Below are 12,965 nucleotides of genomic sequence, written 5' to 3'. Positions count from 1 at the left end.
GAGTTCCTTGAAGAACTTGGAATCGTGCTCTTGAATCAGAAAGAGACTCACGACCGTAGGGTTCAGAGCGCATCCTTTAAAGCAGCACGGAGCCCTTTTGGTTGTTTTTCCTTTTATTTTTATTTTTTGTTCCTTATTCTAATCAAGAGACCATATGTTACACAAACGGTAGATATCAAGCTCGTTAGATGTTTCACTCGCCCATCAAAGGGACGGCGGGCGTCTTATTCAAATGGCTGATTTGCTGTATAACAGCGCAGAGTACATGTGAGTAATTGTGATAGGAGAGAAACAAGAGTTGTCTGCAATGAAGTAACTGGCCAGTTTCAACAAGTTTTTGTCGTCTTTTTTTATATGTACCTCTCGGCCACTATATTGTAGCGACGGCCGGACGACTGCTCTGTTTTCGTTGGCTGGTTTCGCTTGTTATACGCGCGGAGCTAATTTGATGCTGTTGGTGATGAGGTCAATGCGTCCAACGAAAAAAGAAACAAAGCTGCTCGTTACGTTGATGACGTCCAAGTCCATCTATTCGAGCACTCCAGGTCCAGCAGCAAGCAGCAGCAGCTTTCTCTCTTCTGTCTGTCTGTTCGTCATCTTATAATTTGTCCTTTCCAGCATTTTCCCTCTTCCGACACGCTCCACCATTTTATTATGTCTCTTTCCCTATTCTTTATTGAAAGGATCTCATTATGTCATTAGAGTCAGACTCATCGCCCTGTGTATGTGTAGACAACGCCACAGCCAAATCAAGCAGAAACAAAAGATAATGCACAAGTCATCAGGGCCGCGACTCGGCTATGTAACTCACTCGTATACACATGAATGCAATAGGACTAAACACACCCCCCCCCCCTTAAAAAAAATCGACTTTGTGTTTAGATAGGACTAATAGGACTATAATATCATAGCGGGTCTGTTTTTTTCCGAGCTCTTTGGTGCTGGCCGCCCATCAGCGTGTCTGTAACGTGTTGATATGGGCGCCGTCGCTTGATGCTGCTGCCGCCGCTCTAAACCACTGTATGATTTTACAAACGTCGCTCACAGCAGCCCGCACACATATAGGCCCAGCAGCAGCAGCTCTAATATAAAGGATGAGTCCACACACGAGTTGATTATATAGATCAAAGAAAGTGGGGCGGCATGAGGCCGCCTCCTCTATATAATACGGGCGCGTATGGGCGGCACGAATGGAGGGAGGAAATGTAATAATAAGGAAAGGCCCCAACTCTACATACCATACAGTTAAATAGGCCTATATATTAGACGCACGTCATCTGGCACAGCAGCAGACAGCCGGGCAAAGAAAAAGAAAAGAAAAAAGTGGTTAAACAATCAGCAGCGGCATATAATATAGCCCACGGACAGTTTCGTGTTATACTGTATAGACGTTGTTGGCTGCTGGCTGCTGGGCGCTTGCTGATGATGTTGTATATACTTGTGTGTGTATACATGCTTTCTTTTTCTTTATTTTTTCCTTTTTTTTTATTATTTTTTTTTTTTCCTTTTGCGCGACTGCGCCGGTCTGCCGAGATCAATGCACCGCGCGGAGGATATCAGCTGCGCGACTTGATCAAGTCGCCGGGCAGAGAGAGGAGAGGAGAGGCAATAGGAGCGAGGGAGGAACTAAGTTTTTCCATGCTACATCCAACACAAGTCCCCCCCTCACTCACGTCAGTCTCGCGCTAGCCCTGCCGACGGCGAGGTGAGTGACGGCCGCTGCTGTGATCGTCCGCGTTTGAGTTATTATCAACAATCAGTTGTGCGCGCTGTTGTGCGGTGACGTCATTTCGAGAGCAAATTCCTCCGCCAGCACCTACCGCGATCAACAGACAAACGAAATGAGTTTCTTTCTTGGGAAATGAGACAATTCATTGATCCGTGAAGAATTTCTCTCATTGGCCAACTGATTTGTAATCGAAATACATCCATCCATCTGAAGAAGACATTTGTGCGTGTGTGTGTATGTGTGTACTACATGACACAGGCAATCTACCGTGTTCAATTGGGAGAGATAGCGAGAGACGAGGAGTAGAGCTATACGGGTGCGCTAGATATCCTCATCGTTAGATAATCAACGTGATTAAGGAGGGACGAGGCAAATCAAAAGAGAGAGGCCAACATATATATAGAGAGGCATCATCGACAGCAATATCTCTCTTCTCTCTTCTAGAATATTATCGGAGCGGTTGGCTGTTGGCTATAGTTGGCGCCGCTCAGGCCGGGGGTTTCTAAGTGCTTTAAGGGGCGGAGCTTGTTTCCCCCCATCTTCGACGCCCATTTGATATTCCATTAGCGGAATTGGTTTTGATGGTCTCGCCGTGTGCCCTGACTGCCTGCCCCCCCCACCACCACTGTACACACACACACACACGTCCTAGACAACTACACTTGGGAAAGTGAGTCTAGACCCACCACCTACTATACAGGCTTATATAACGGTGGCGCTAACAACAGCGGCGGGGAGCAAAGGGAAAAAAAGGGGAACCAAATATTTTGTTTTTAAATAAAAGGGAAAAGTGTTGTGTGCGCCAGCAGCAGCTTTTTGCCGCGATCTCCCAGTTCTCTCTCTCTATCATATCAGCGCAACTATATCTACTCGCCATCTATCTTCACTTCTTTCTCGCACTTTTGCCAGCAGCGCCCAAATGACCCGACAGTTTTACTGATTTTCTTTTCACGAATTTCTCTTTTCGTCTCCAGCATCTCTCCCGTTTTGTATTTGATGCGCTCTCTTTTCTTTTCCGGCGACGGCCAAAAGTGAACGGGAAAATCGAATCAAAATCCACATTCGTCTATCTCAAAAGTGAAGACAAAATTTCTCTCCTCGGCTCAATCGCGGCTCCTGTGTGTGTGGCGTTCGCATTGCGCTGGCGCTATACACATCTCCTCTCTCTCTGCCACCACCAGTGTCGAGTGCGAGTGCCAAATATATATCTAGGCCTGTGCCGAGTGCGTGGGTCGGCCTCGGCCGCTTTTCAGTGTCAGTGCAAGTGTCGGACGGCCAACTTCCTTTCAACTCCGCTCCTGTGTGTGTCTCTTTACTGTGCTCTTAGATATTATACATGAATTACACTCGGTCCTTTTCTTCTATACGCACACACCGCTCGATGGTTCCGCCGCATTTTCTCTCTCTCCATTGTTGTGGATAATATATCGCCAGCAGAGCTCGTGAAAGAGTAAGTTTTTCAGTGTGTGTGTTTGATATTAGACATTTCTTCTGGCTGCTGCTACCAACGGAAATCATTTCCTTCCGAGTTTTCGGCTGGCAAAAGGAATTATAGGCAAAAGGTTTGATGATGCGTTAGCCACTTTGCCTCGATTTTTTTATTTTCCTGCCGTTCTTTGTTAAATATGGGCTGCTGCGTCTGCTGCTGCAGTAGCGAGAGTCTATAGAGTGGCGCTCCATTTTGGCCAGTGAGCTATAGTATAGCGACCAGCAGCAGCTTGCTGGCCATTATTTACGAGCCGGCTCGGCAAATCAGCTCGGCCAAAAGTCTACAGCGAGAGCTGAGCAACAGCAGCGGCAGCTAGTGCACTAGTCATGGCAGTCTGCTGACTACTCTCTATTCGGCTTATTTCTTTTATTTTTCCTTTTGCTTTCCCCTTCGTCGGCACACACATCCGCTTTTATTTCCACCCTTCTTGTATGGTTGGCGTTGGGAAGCGACAGCATCATCAGCCCCTTTGCGCAGCCCAACAGCGGCGGCGGTGGCGGCGGCGGACGCCAGCTGCATAATCAAACAGCTTGCTCGTCCAATATTTCTCCGTCCGTTTCTCCATTCGTTTCTCTTCTTCTTCTTCTTATTCGCCCACTTTTGGTCTGACTCGACTCTCGTCAGGTTTCACACACGGGCAAAAAGAGATTGATACAAGCAGGTATACATGCACGAAACCCGCCCACCCGAATTGCATCCACTTATTTCGAATCCGGTTGCCCCAAAAAGGCGATGAATTTTTAAAAACGTGGAAAAGCGTCGAAGGAAGTGAAGGAGGGCCAAAGCTGCCACTTCATTTTTCTTGTCAGTTGGAGACGATCTCACTTCTTTTCAATGGCTCTTGGTCGAGTGCATTTGGACGGGGGCGACTGTATCGAACATGGAAGAGAAAAAAGAGGATCTCAAAAACAATATCAAGAGGAGCTCTTCGATGAGCTTCTGCTCTTCTCCGCCATCGCAGAATTGGGCGGAATGAAACTATATGTGCTGTGGCCGTTGAAAATGTGGTTCAACTTGTTTGTTCTTTCTCTCCTCCCGGCCATTTCACCGTCGTTGCTTAGACTTTTATTTGATTTTTTTTTTTTTTTGGGTTATTCGCATCAATTCGTTCAGCCGCCAGAGTCGCTACTTTCTCCCTCCGCACGCCCGCGTGAGTGTCTGGAGATGCTCCACCGCTGCTGCTGCTGCTGCCGAGTGGCCGATAAGCGGATCCGCCGATGATCCGCCCATAGCGCGCCCACATTTCTATACGATATTTACTCTCTCTCTCTCTCTCTCTCTCTCTCTCAGCTGGCGCTATGGGTGGTGAGCTACTTAGATCCGGCTGTAATGGACGACGGAACAGGCTATACACAGACAACATCACGGTTGCGGCCCAGCCTATATAGCTGCTGGTTAGTAGCAGCACACAATGGAAATCAAATCGGCGCACAGTCTCTATATAGGCAGTAGCTTAAGATTTTAGACCAACATTCGAAGAAAATGGGACCCCCCATCCAAAAAGAAAGAAATCCCTACTTCCCACACACACACACACGCGATGGCTGGATGGAAATGCTTTTCGGTGCTGCCGTTCAGCAGTTGATTCCCGCCCGGCAACAAGTCAAATGGCGGCAGCAGCCTATCTAACTGCAATTCATGGAATATGTATAGAAAGACATTTGAGACCGCACTGAACTTTAGACTCACGTAGTCGTTGTGTATAAATGGCACTTTTGAATCCCCCCGCCAAATGCGTCAGCAGAGCCCACGCTATAATATCTTGCGGGTGATTTAATGTTCTCCGCCGCCGTGGTGTCATTCCAAACAGTCCATTAAACCATCAAGAAAATCATAAAAAAAAAGTTGAGATTTTGATGTCTCCCTTTTCTTTTTTTTCCTGGAGACGACGAGCTCGCATAACTCTGTATATATTAATCAAAAGATCTTTTAGCTTATATTATAGGTGCGTATATACTATATCTATATAGAGAGAAATAGAGTGCGCCGAGCTTCCGCCCCATCCGTCCGCCTCTCGATGGATTACTATTCCGGTCGAGTCAGACATTGATCGATGCCTTTCTGAAACATTAAAAAAGAAAAAAAAGTTGTTTTTATTTTATATTTGGTTTTCTATTTCTAGATTCAAAAACTGTTTTCAAAACTGTTACAGAGCTTTTCCCGTCTCGCTTCCAGTGCACATAATAATAAAACGAATGATATTATTTCGACCGCTTTTTGGAGCCATCAATAGGAGCGTGATGTCGCTTTGCATGTTTAATGTAGTTTTGTATATACATCTTTTGTCCGGCTGCCGCGGTTCGTCGCTTATCACACTGCCCATAAATAGAAACTAGCCAATAACATATATCTAAAGCGCTTATATATTTCTTACACGCAATAGCGACAGATAGGCTTTGAAACTTGCGTCCGTGCGGTCAATATAATCACCGGGGTTACATGTATGTACACACGGCTGCTGCTGTTGGACTCTCGTGAAATATCTACACCATTTTTCATGGGGGTAGAGAACAAAGAGTTAATAACTGCTGCGCCCCCGCGGAGAATATAGCATTGGAGAGCTAACATCAAAGAAGAAACAACGGAAAGAAAGCTATAGAAAAACGCCGGAGAAGAAATATATTAGCTCAGATTCCTCTTCTTTCTCTTTTATTTTTTGAGGGCAACATCAGCAGAATAGAAGAGAAAAGGAGAGAAGGGCGAAGGGAACAGAAGAGATTCAATCAGGCTTGTGCTCGGGATTTGTTCTCCGGTCTGTTAAGAGACGACAGCTTTCGGTAAATATATATATTTCTCTCATCTAAAAGAATGAAGAGAGAGACTCTGTATAGCCCACCCACCACCCTACATGGCAGCCTATAGACGGAGCCTGGATGTGTATAAATGCTGATAGAGAAGAAGAACCTTTGATGCTGGACAGTCCAGTCGTCGCCGAAGAAAAAAGGAGACGGGCGCGCGGACCCATCACGACGAAGTGGACAAAGTCCAATCTCATTGCTGTCTGGCTCTCGGCCATGTTCTTTTTGGCCCCTTTTCTGTGATGTGTGTGTGTGCGGCGGGGCTTGATGGCCGTGCCACAATATATAATCTGCGACGTCGGAAGGCGGCTCACGTTCATCGTGCAAGCCCCCAGCCAGAAGTCATAGCATCGCGCCCCACCGCCGCCGCTATACTGTCCGGTCCACAATGACTTTGTCCATTTTTTGTCTTTGTTTTTTTCTGCTGCTGCTGTTGTTGTTGTTGTTATTGTTGATGCGATCAATTGATCATTGCCCAATGGCTCTGCAGCTGTTGGCCCCGTTTTTCTTCCCCCCTTTTCTTGTTTGGGTTGTTTTTTGTTTCCTGATAGTATTATAATGCGTTCCTGGCTGCTGCTGGATGCTGTTTCGACAGCGCTGCAAGTCAATTTCCGTCGGTCTTTACACGGAGAACAGAAATGCTAGGAATAAAAAAAAGAAAATCGAGAATATCTTAGCTTCTTCATCTGGCGAAAAGGGTCGATATGTATTAAGAAGAAATAACCCCCTCCCCCCATCATCAAACTCACACACGTCGCACTCACGTCGATGTATAATGGACCTATATACACATATACGTACAGATCCCTATCTCGAATTGAACCGGCTGGCCGGAAGAATGTGTTGAATAGAAAGAAGAAGAAGTTGGATATCTATTTTTTCTTTCCCCTATTCCAATAAAGAAAGGCTTTCTGTTAGCTTATATTTTTTGTTATATCAATGACGTCATAGCGTCTGGTTCGGACAGAAAGATCGTCGATCAAAATCGAAAGATATCGAAAAAGATACTTTCGACGGAATCTTTTTTCTTTTGGTTTGGCGCCATATCCTTTTAGTTTGTGAACTCGAATCTTCCCAGTCGTTTCCTATTTTTGGAAAAATAAAACGAAACTTTGCGATGTTTCTGGCAGCTTCCAAACTCTCAAACAGAAAAGCAAAAAAGCAAAAAAGAAAAGCCTTTATAATAATGCCAAATGAAAATCGAAAAAGTAAATTGTGTACACCATATATAAAGATGAAGTTATATAGTAGATGGAGAAGGGTAGATGCTGTAGACTTTTTGAGCCCGCTTTTCTTTTCGCCCCTTTGGAACTTGACCAAAAGCAAATAAAAGAAGAAACTTTTTTTTTTCCTTCCCTTCTATACGTATATAGACAACACTTTGGAGAACCATATACAGTCGTGGCCAGCACGCAAGTTTTGTCGTGAAGATGTCCAGTTTGGAGCCTGGACGTTGGTGAGCAGAAGAATGAAAAGGGCCGTAGGGCTGTCGGCCAAGAGGCAAGAAGAAGAAGAAAAATCTTTTGTAGATGTATATAACTTTCTCTCTCTCTCTCTCACACTGTGAAGCATTCCCTAGACCGGAACTGACACTTGCATAGTCTTTCTCTGTGTGCACACAGCTCTCTCGCCATATAAAATCTTCCGCATCACAATTTTCTTCATTTTTCTTTTTATTCCGTCGCTGCTCCTTTTATTTTTATCTGTGGCTATTCACCGCCTCAGCCCTTGGGTCTCCTCTTTTCTGTACATTTTGAGAAGCATTTACTCTTATCTCTTTTGTGCAAGACCGTGAAAAAATCCCCCGAGCGTGTAGAGCATTTCTCCATCTACGTCATCCGGCAGCCCTCTCTGTGATGATGTAACGTCGTACCGTCGACGAGAGCGTATCACCCAGGAGAGTGAACGTATAGATCAGTTGATTGGGAGAATATATCTATGCAGCAGCCAGCAGCAGCAACCAGCAGCAGCCTTCCTATCTCTTGAAGATGCATCCAAAAATGTCTAATGATATTAAGCCCCCCTTGATCTTAAAGCCCATTGCACATATTACCCATGTACTATATCCATCGGGCTGGCTCCTCTCTGTGTGCAGCAGCAGCTCCCGGGTGTCGTCTATAGCTCCGTTAGACGAGGTTAGAGACATGTTTACTTTAGAGAGTTGCTGCCCGACAGCGTCTATAATACACACACACAGAGAGAGAGAGAGTCTTTGCTATATAGACATGGGGGTGGGTTATACAGTCGGTCGTCATGGTCCTGTTGACAAAACCCTTTGGGAAGTCAAGCTGTGCCTTTTGGCTCTGTGTGCGCATAGATTCCTCCTCCTGTGCGTCGACGACGAGAGCTCAAGTTTGTCATGTGACAATGAGAAGAAGAAGCCCCATATACGTGGCTCTCCTATTTTTCCTTTTTCACCCACGTTTTCTTTGGAGACATGTACACTGTGAAATAGTATACAGGCGATCTTCTCCTTCTTCTTGGCACTGCCGATGAGAGAGTCTTATATAGACATTGTCTAGAGAGGTTTGAATCTTCTATAGTATTATGTAGCCGGCATTCGATTGATTTTCTTGTTTTCTTTTTTCCTCCTTCACTGGGCGCTTTGCATATACAGGCAGCAGCTAGGCAGAACGTTATATAAATATATACAATCAGACTAAAGAAAGCGCAACTGTTGAAAAAGGAAACAGAATAACGTAGTAATTAGCTCGAGCTCCGGCTGCTGCTGTGGAAGAATCAGAGGAATAATATAACACTGTGCTGCTGTGCTGCAGCTAATAACATGTAGCGTATTATATATAGGCTAGTACCACCGTATAGAGATATTTATATATATCTTTTTTTTTTAATGCGGTGCTGCGCTGGTTTTGCTTCTTTCTTCATAATCAGAGAAATCAGACGCCGAGCGCGCCTGGAAACGCCAACGCAACCGTCATCCTTATATGTTGAATGGATCGGGATGTGGAGAGCACAGGCGGGACCGTTGACACTATATTCGTCTGTCTTCCACATTTCCTGCTATATGGCACAAGAGCACAGCACTATATGTACATATAGTGTGTATATACAGTCCCTAGTCGGCAGTTTCTTTTCCCCTTCATCAGATTCTGATTAGGACTGCTGCATGCTGTGTTGTATACACGACACATTTCGATAGGGGCTTTTCACTTTCGATTTCTTTTTTTCTCTTCTTCTTCTTTTTATTCCTCTTTTTTTTAAATACCGAGCCTTATTTCTGCCTACCAACCAACAGAAGCCGAAATATATCTCTCCATCATCAGCCAGATATCACGTGACAGGAATCCGTAGATGTGTATAACAAGCCCTTATAGACTCTGGCGGTATATATAACTTACATTGTCTGCTGTGTATAGAGTATATATGGCCCATTTAGACATTGTAGTACGTGTGTAATACACGTTGATGTATAGCCATTCATCAACCCCAATTACACGGTGCGGATCGGATCGATTTGGAACCTCTAGTATATATTTTCTATCTATATACCTACAGTGATATCATCAGCCGATATTTGCTGCTGGCCGGGCTGCCGCCCAAATCGAGTTCACGGACCGTGTGCTGTGTATAACATTTCCCGTACATTGTTGGTTGTTGCCCGGATCGGATACTATCTATATATCACACACAAGTCATTTTTGCTGGGCTTTTGTGTGTGTGCACAGTGTCCGCGATTCGATGGACAAGGGTCTCAAAGAGTTTACCCTGTCACGTTCGCTTATTTATTTACCCACTCGTATAGGTACTTATAAATAGACAGGCGCGTCTATAGATCACCACACAGCACAGGGCAGCTACACACACGTGTTTGAGGGACTACTGGGAGTCGTCCATCAAGACGTCGATGGCTCATGGATAATAAAATAGGCCGACCGACTATAGACCTATAATATGACAGAGACTTTACACAGAGCGGAAGTGTAAAACAATACAGAGTTAAAATGAGGAAAAGAAATGAGCAGTACAAAAGAATATTTTCTTGCCAAAGAGCAAAGCAGCGATAGCTAATAAAAATTGGGACCCGCTTAAAAACCCCCCGTCAATTTGGGCCTATCCTGGTTAGCAACACTGGCGGGAGTGGCGGCTAGGTATATTCACGCTTTGTTGCATGGTGGTTTTCACGGTTCGACGCCCTTGTCGAACATGTATATACAACCCCCTATGAGAGTGGTGAAGAAGCCATGCCCCCATATAATGGTGTACAGCACCCAGTCTTCTGGTGTAATATCCAGTCAATATAGGGGACCGCTATATCTATTTATCCGACAATGTTGTTGTAGTAGTAGTAGTAGTAGTAGTATATCTACTTATACGACCAATCGGGTGATGGTGGCGGCGTCGGGCCCTTTACACGGCCGCGGCATAAGACCCGTATAGCTCCCGCGGGAAGCTCGAATCAAGAGAGAGAGTGCTGGTAAAGACGGACGGGCGCTGGTGCTGGCATCCAGCAGGTTCACACACGAGGAAAAATAAGCCTAAAAGATATAGAGGGGCAAGAGTTTAAAAAATGGAGAAATTCCCGCGGCCCGCCAATTGATTCGAACCCATGAACAGGACGGCGGTGCCGATTTAGACGACTCGAATAATTCAAGAGAGATTCGTCGTCGCAGGTGAAATCCCCAGTTGCATAAATGCAACACACAGCTCTGCTCGATGTAGAGAGGGAATAACTCAGCCGAAATCAACCGTATCATACACAGTGCACGCGAATAGGAAATTATTTAGTCCATCGATTTGATATCCACGCGTAGATAGTACCCAGCAGAGCCTGCGTTTATATATTGTTATGATCTTCTCTCTATCAGTAGTCATCGCGACTGTTCCACCAGATGTACAAACTCCAATGCTCAAAAACGGAAGAGTGATCCTGCACTGCTATTACCGGGAAGCCGGAAACAAAAGGATGAACGTCTCCAAGAGACCGGCCGTGTATATACATGTGACATGCGTCATAGCAAAACTGCTGGCGAATAGAAAAGGCGATGGCCAATCTCCATTCGATTCTATTGACGGCGGGGTTCGTATTATAACTGGGCGGTGTGCTTTTACACGCAAAAAGACGAGATGATACGAGACTCGTGATGACGTTGGTTTCAACAAAATCTGAACCGTCCCGACATTTTTGCGCTGGGGGGAAAACATCAATTGATCGGGTTTATTCGCCGTATAGACCAACATATATAGATAATGCACATGCGAATATAATGGACCGCGCTGGGCATTTTTGTATTTTCTTGGAGGAAAAATTGTGTTAGAGAGTGATCCGATATTTTCATCTGTGAGTTTGTTCCAGTCGAGAGAAGAGGGCGGCGTCCAGCCGTGTCGTGATTGTGCGTCTCTCTCGTTATAGACGCCGCCCGCTCTATGTCCCTGCTGTATCTTTGTATCTATACTAATACTACGCGGCGGATCGGTTCCGGTTGAATGTGTCAACCATTGAAACTCAACTGGGGTGTGGCAACCGAAGCTCTTCCGCCATCACCGAAGCAGCAACGTGAAACTTGAACGAATATCTCTCTAAATCATTTGCCCAAAAGTTTTCTCCCCCACATCGGCGATCGATTGAAAAATAAACGACGTAATCCCTTTCGACGGAATTTCTCGTCTAAATAGCACGCCAGGGATCGATGCCATTAACATGTTTGTTTTGTCTTAATGGTGGACGACGCGACAAGTCAATATACGATTTCTATATTTTTGCCTCTTTACATTACAGCTGGATCGAACCAAAGAAAAAGCCACGGTGGTCTCTGGCTCATGTCGGCATTCCCCTTTTTGTAAATGTTGGATGGAGCTCGAGTGCTCCATTTACCCCCCGCTCTCTCCACAGTGCAGTGATGACTCATTACATAAGGGACGGACTCCCTCCCACTTCTAGTCGGACCCAAAAAAAAAGAAAAAAATGATTATTATTCTTCCTGTTGTATTCATTTGAACCTCGTGAAAAGATATGGATCGCAGTATAAATTATAAAACGAATTAAAAACAAACCCGCTCAAAGAAAGAAAAATGTCGGCATTTATTCCGGCCTCCTAGCTGTCTCTTTTGACTCGTTTTCTTTTCCCTTCAATAAAAATTCTCGACTCTGCTGTGTATGAGCTTCATCAGTGCCTGTGTGTGTTACTGTTTTCCTTCACTTTCATCCGCTGCTGGATATAGACACGGGCAGATTGAGAGAGCACACACACACAGAGCAAAGAGGTTATTTTCTTCTCCTCTTATACACAAGACGTGGGATGCTGGCAGAGATCCGGTGCTGGATCGATACCTCATATAGAGAGCAGCCGCTGGTATATAGGATCTATCCATCCCCTCCTCCCTCCCAAAAGTCCAACAGCGTTGCCTGATGCCGTCCCGGCTCTTATTTTTCCTACCCAGTCACAGTGTGATCCTCCACACTGACTGGCCGTCGATGCTGCTGGCCTCCCCTGTCTGTCACTTAGTCCCGACTCTCTCTCACGCATTCACTCTCTTTTTCGGCTCTTGGCTTCTCTACAGTGTCGTCCGTATTACCGAGCATCGCGAGCCGAGTGAATACACTCCATAAATGTATAGTCACACATGTAGTATACAGTTGGGCTCCCAACGGACCCAGCGCTCCATGTCCAGCACTTTCCACGGCATAAATCAGCAGCTCGAAAATTTGTTTCTCTTCCCACTCGCTGCTGCTGCTGCTGCCTTTTCCATTAGACGGATCGCGACTGCTGAGACTGCTGTTGCATATGCATTCACGTTCTAAATGACGTTGGACTCGCTGTGCCATAAGCTGCCAGCTCAAAACTCTCTCTCTCAAAAGGCTAATTGCTCGCTGTATAGATTTATATAGACACAGACATAGTTGGAGAAGGAGCTATAGCAGCCGACACACACATAATCTATGCCCATGGATATATATCTCCCTTGCCAAGGCTTGAAATGATGTGCCCAC

At 45.4% G+C, this 12,965-nt stretch overlaps 1 protein-coding gene across 2 annotated transcripts in view; it reads left to right on the top strand.

Annotated features, from left to right (window-relative positions):
- Nucleotides 1–1,687: 1,687 nt before the first annotated feature.
- The window catches only part of LOC124196400 (cyclic nucleotide-gated olfactory channel-like), a 59,388-nt gene continuing 48,110 nt past the window's right edge, over nt 1,688–12,965 (top strand). For both annotated transcript variants that reach the window (XR_006875694.1, XM_046591461.1), the window contains exon 1: nt 1,688–3,179. The gene's annotated coding sequence lies outside the window, so the exon portion shown is untranslated. The remainder of the gene's footprint in view (nt 3,180–12,965) is intronic.

Source organism: Daphnia pulex, chromosome 6 (genome assembly GCF_021134715.1).
Source record: "Daphnia pulex isolate KAP4 chromosome 6, ASM2113471v1".
NCBI lineage: Eukaryota > Metazoa > Arthropoda > Branchiopoda > Diplostraca > Daphniidae > Daphnia > Daphnia pulex.
Note: the sequence above shows the minus strand (reverse complement) of the source record. Positions and strands in the feature narration are given on the sequence as shown.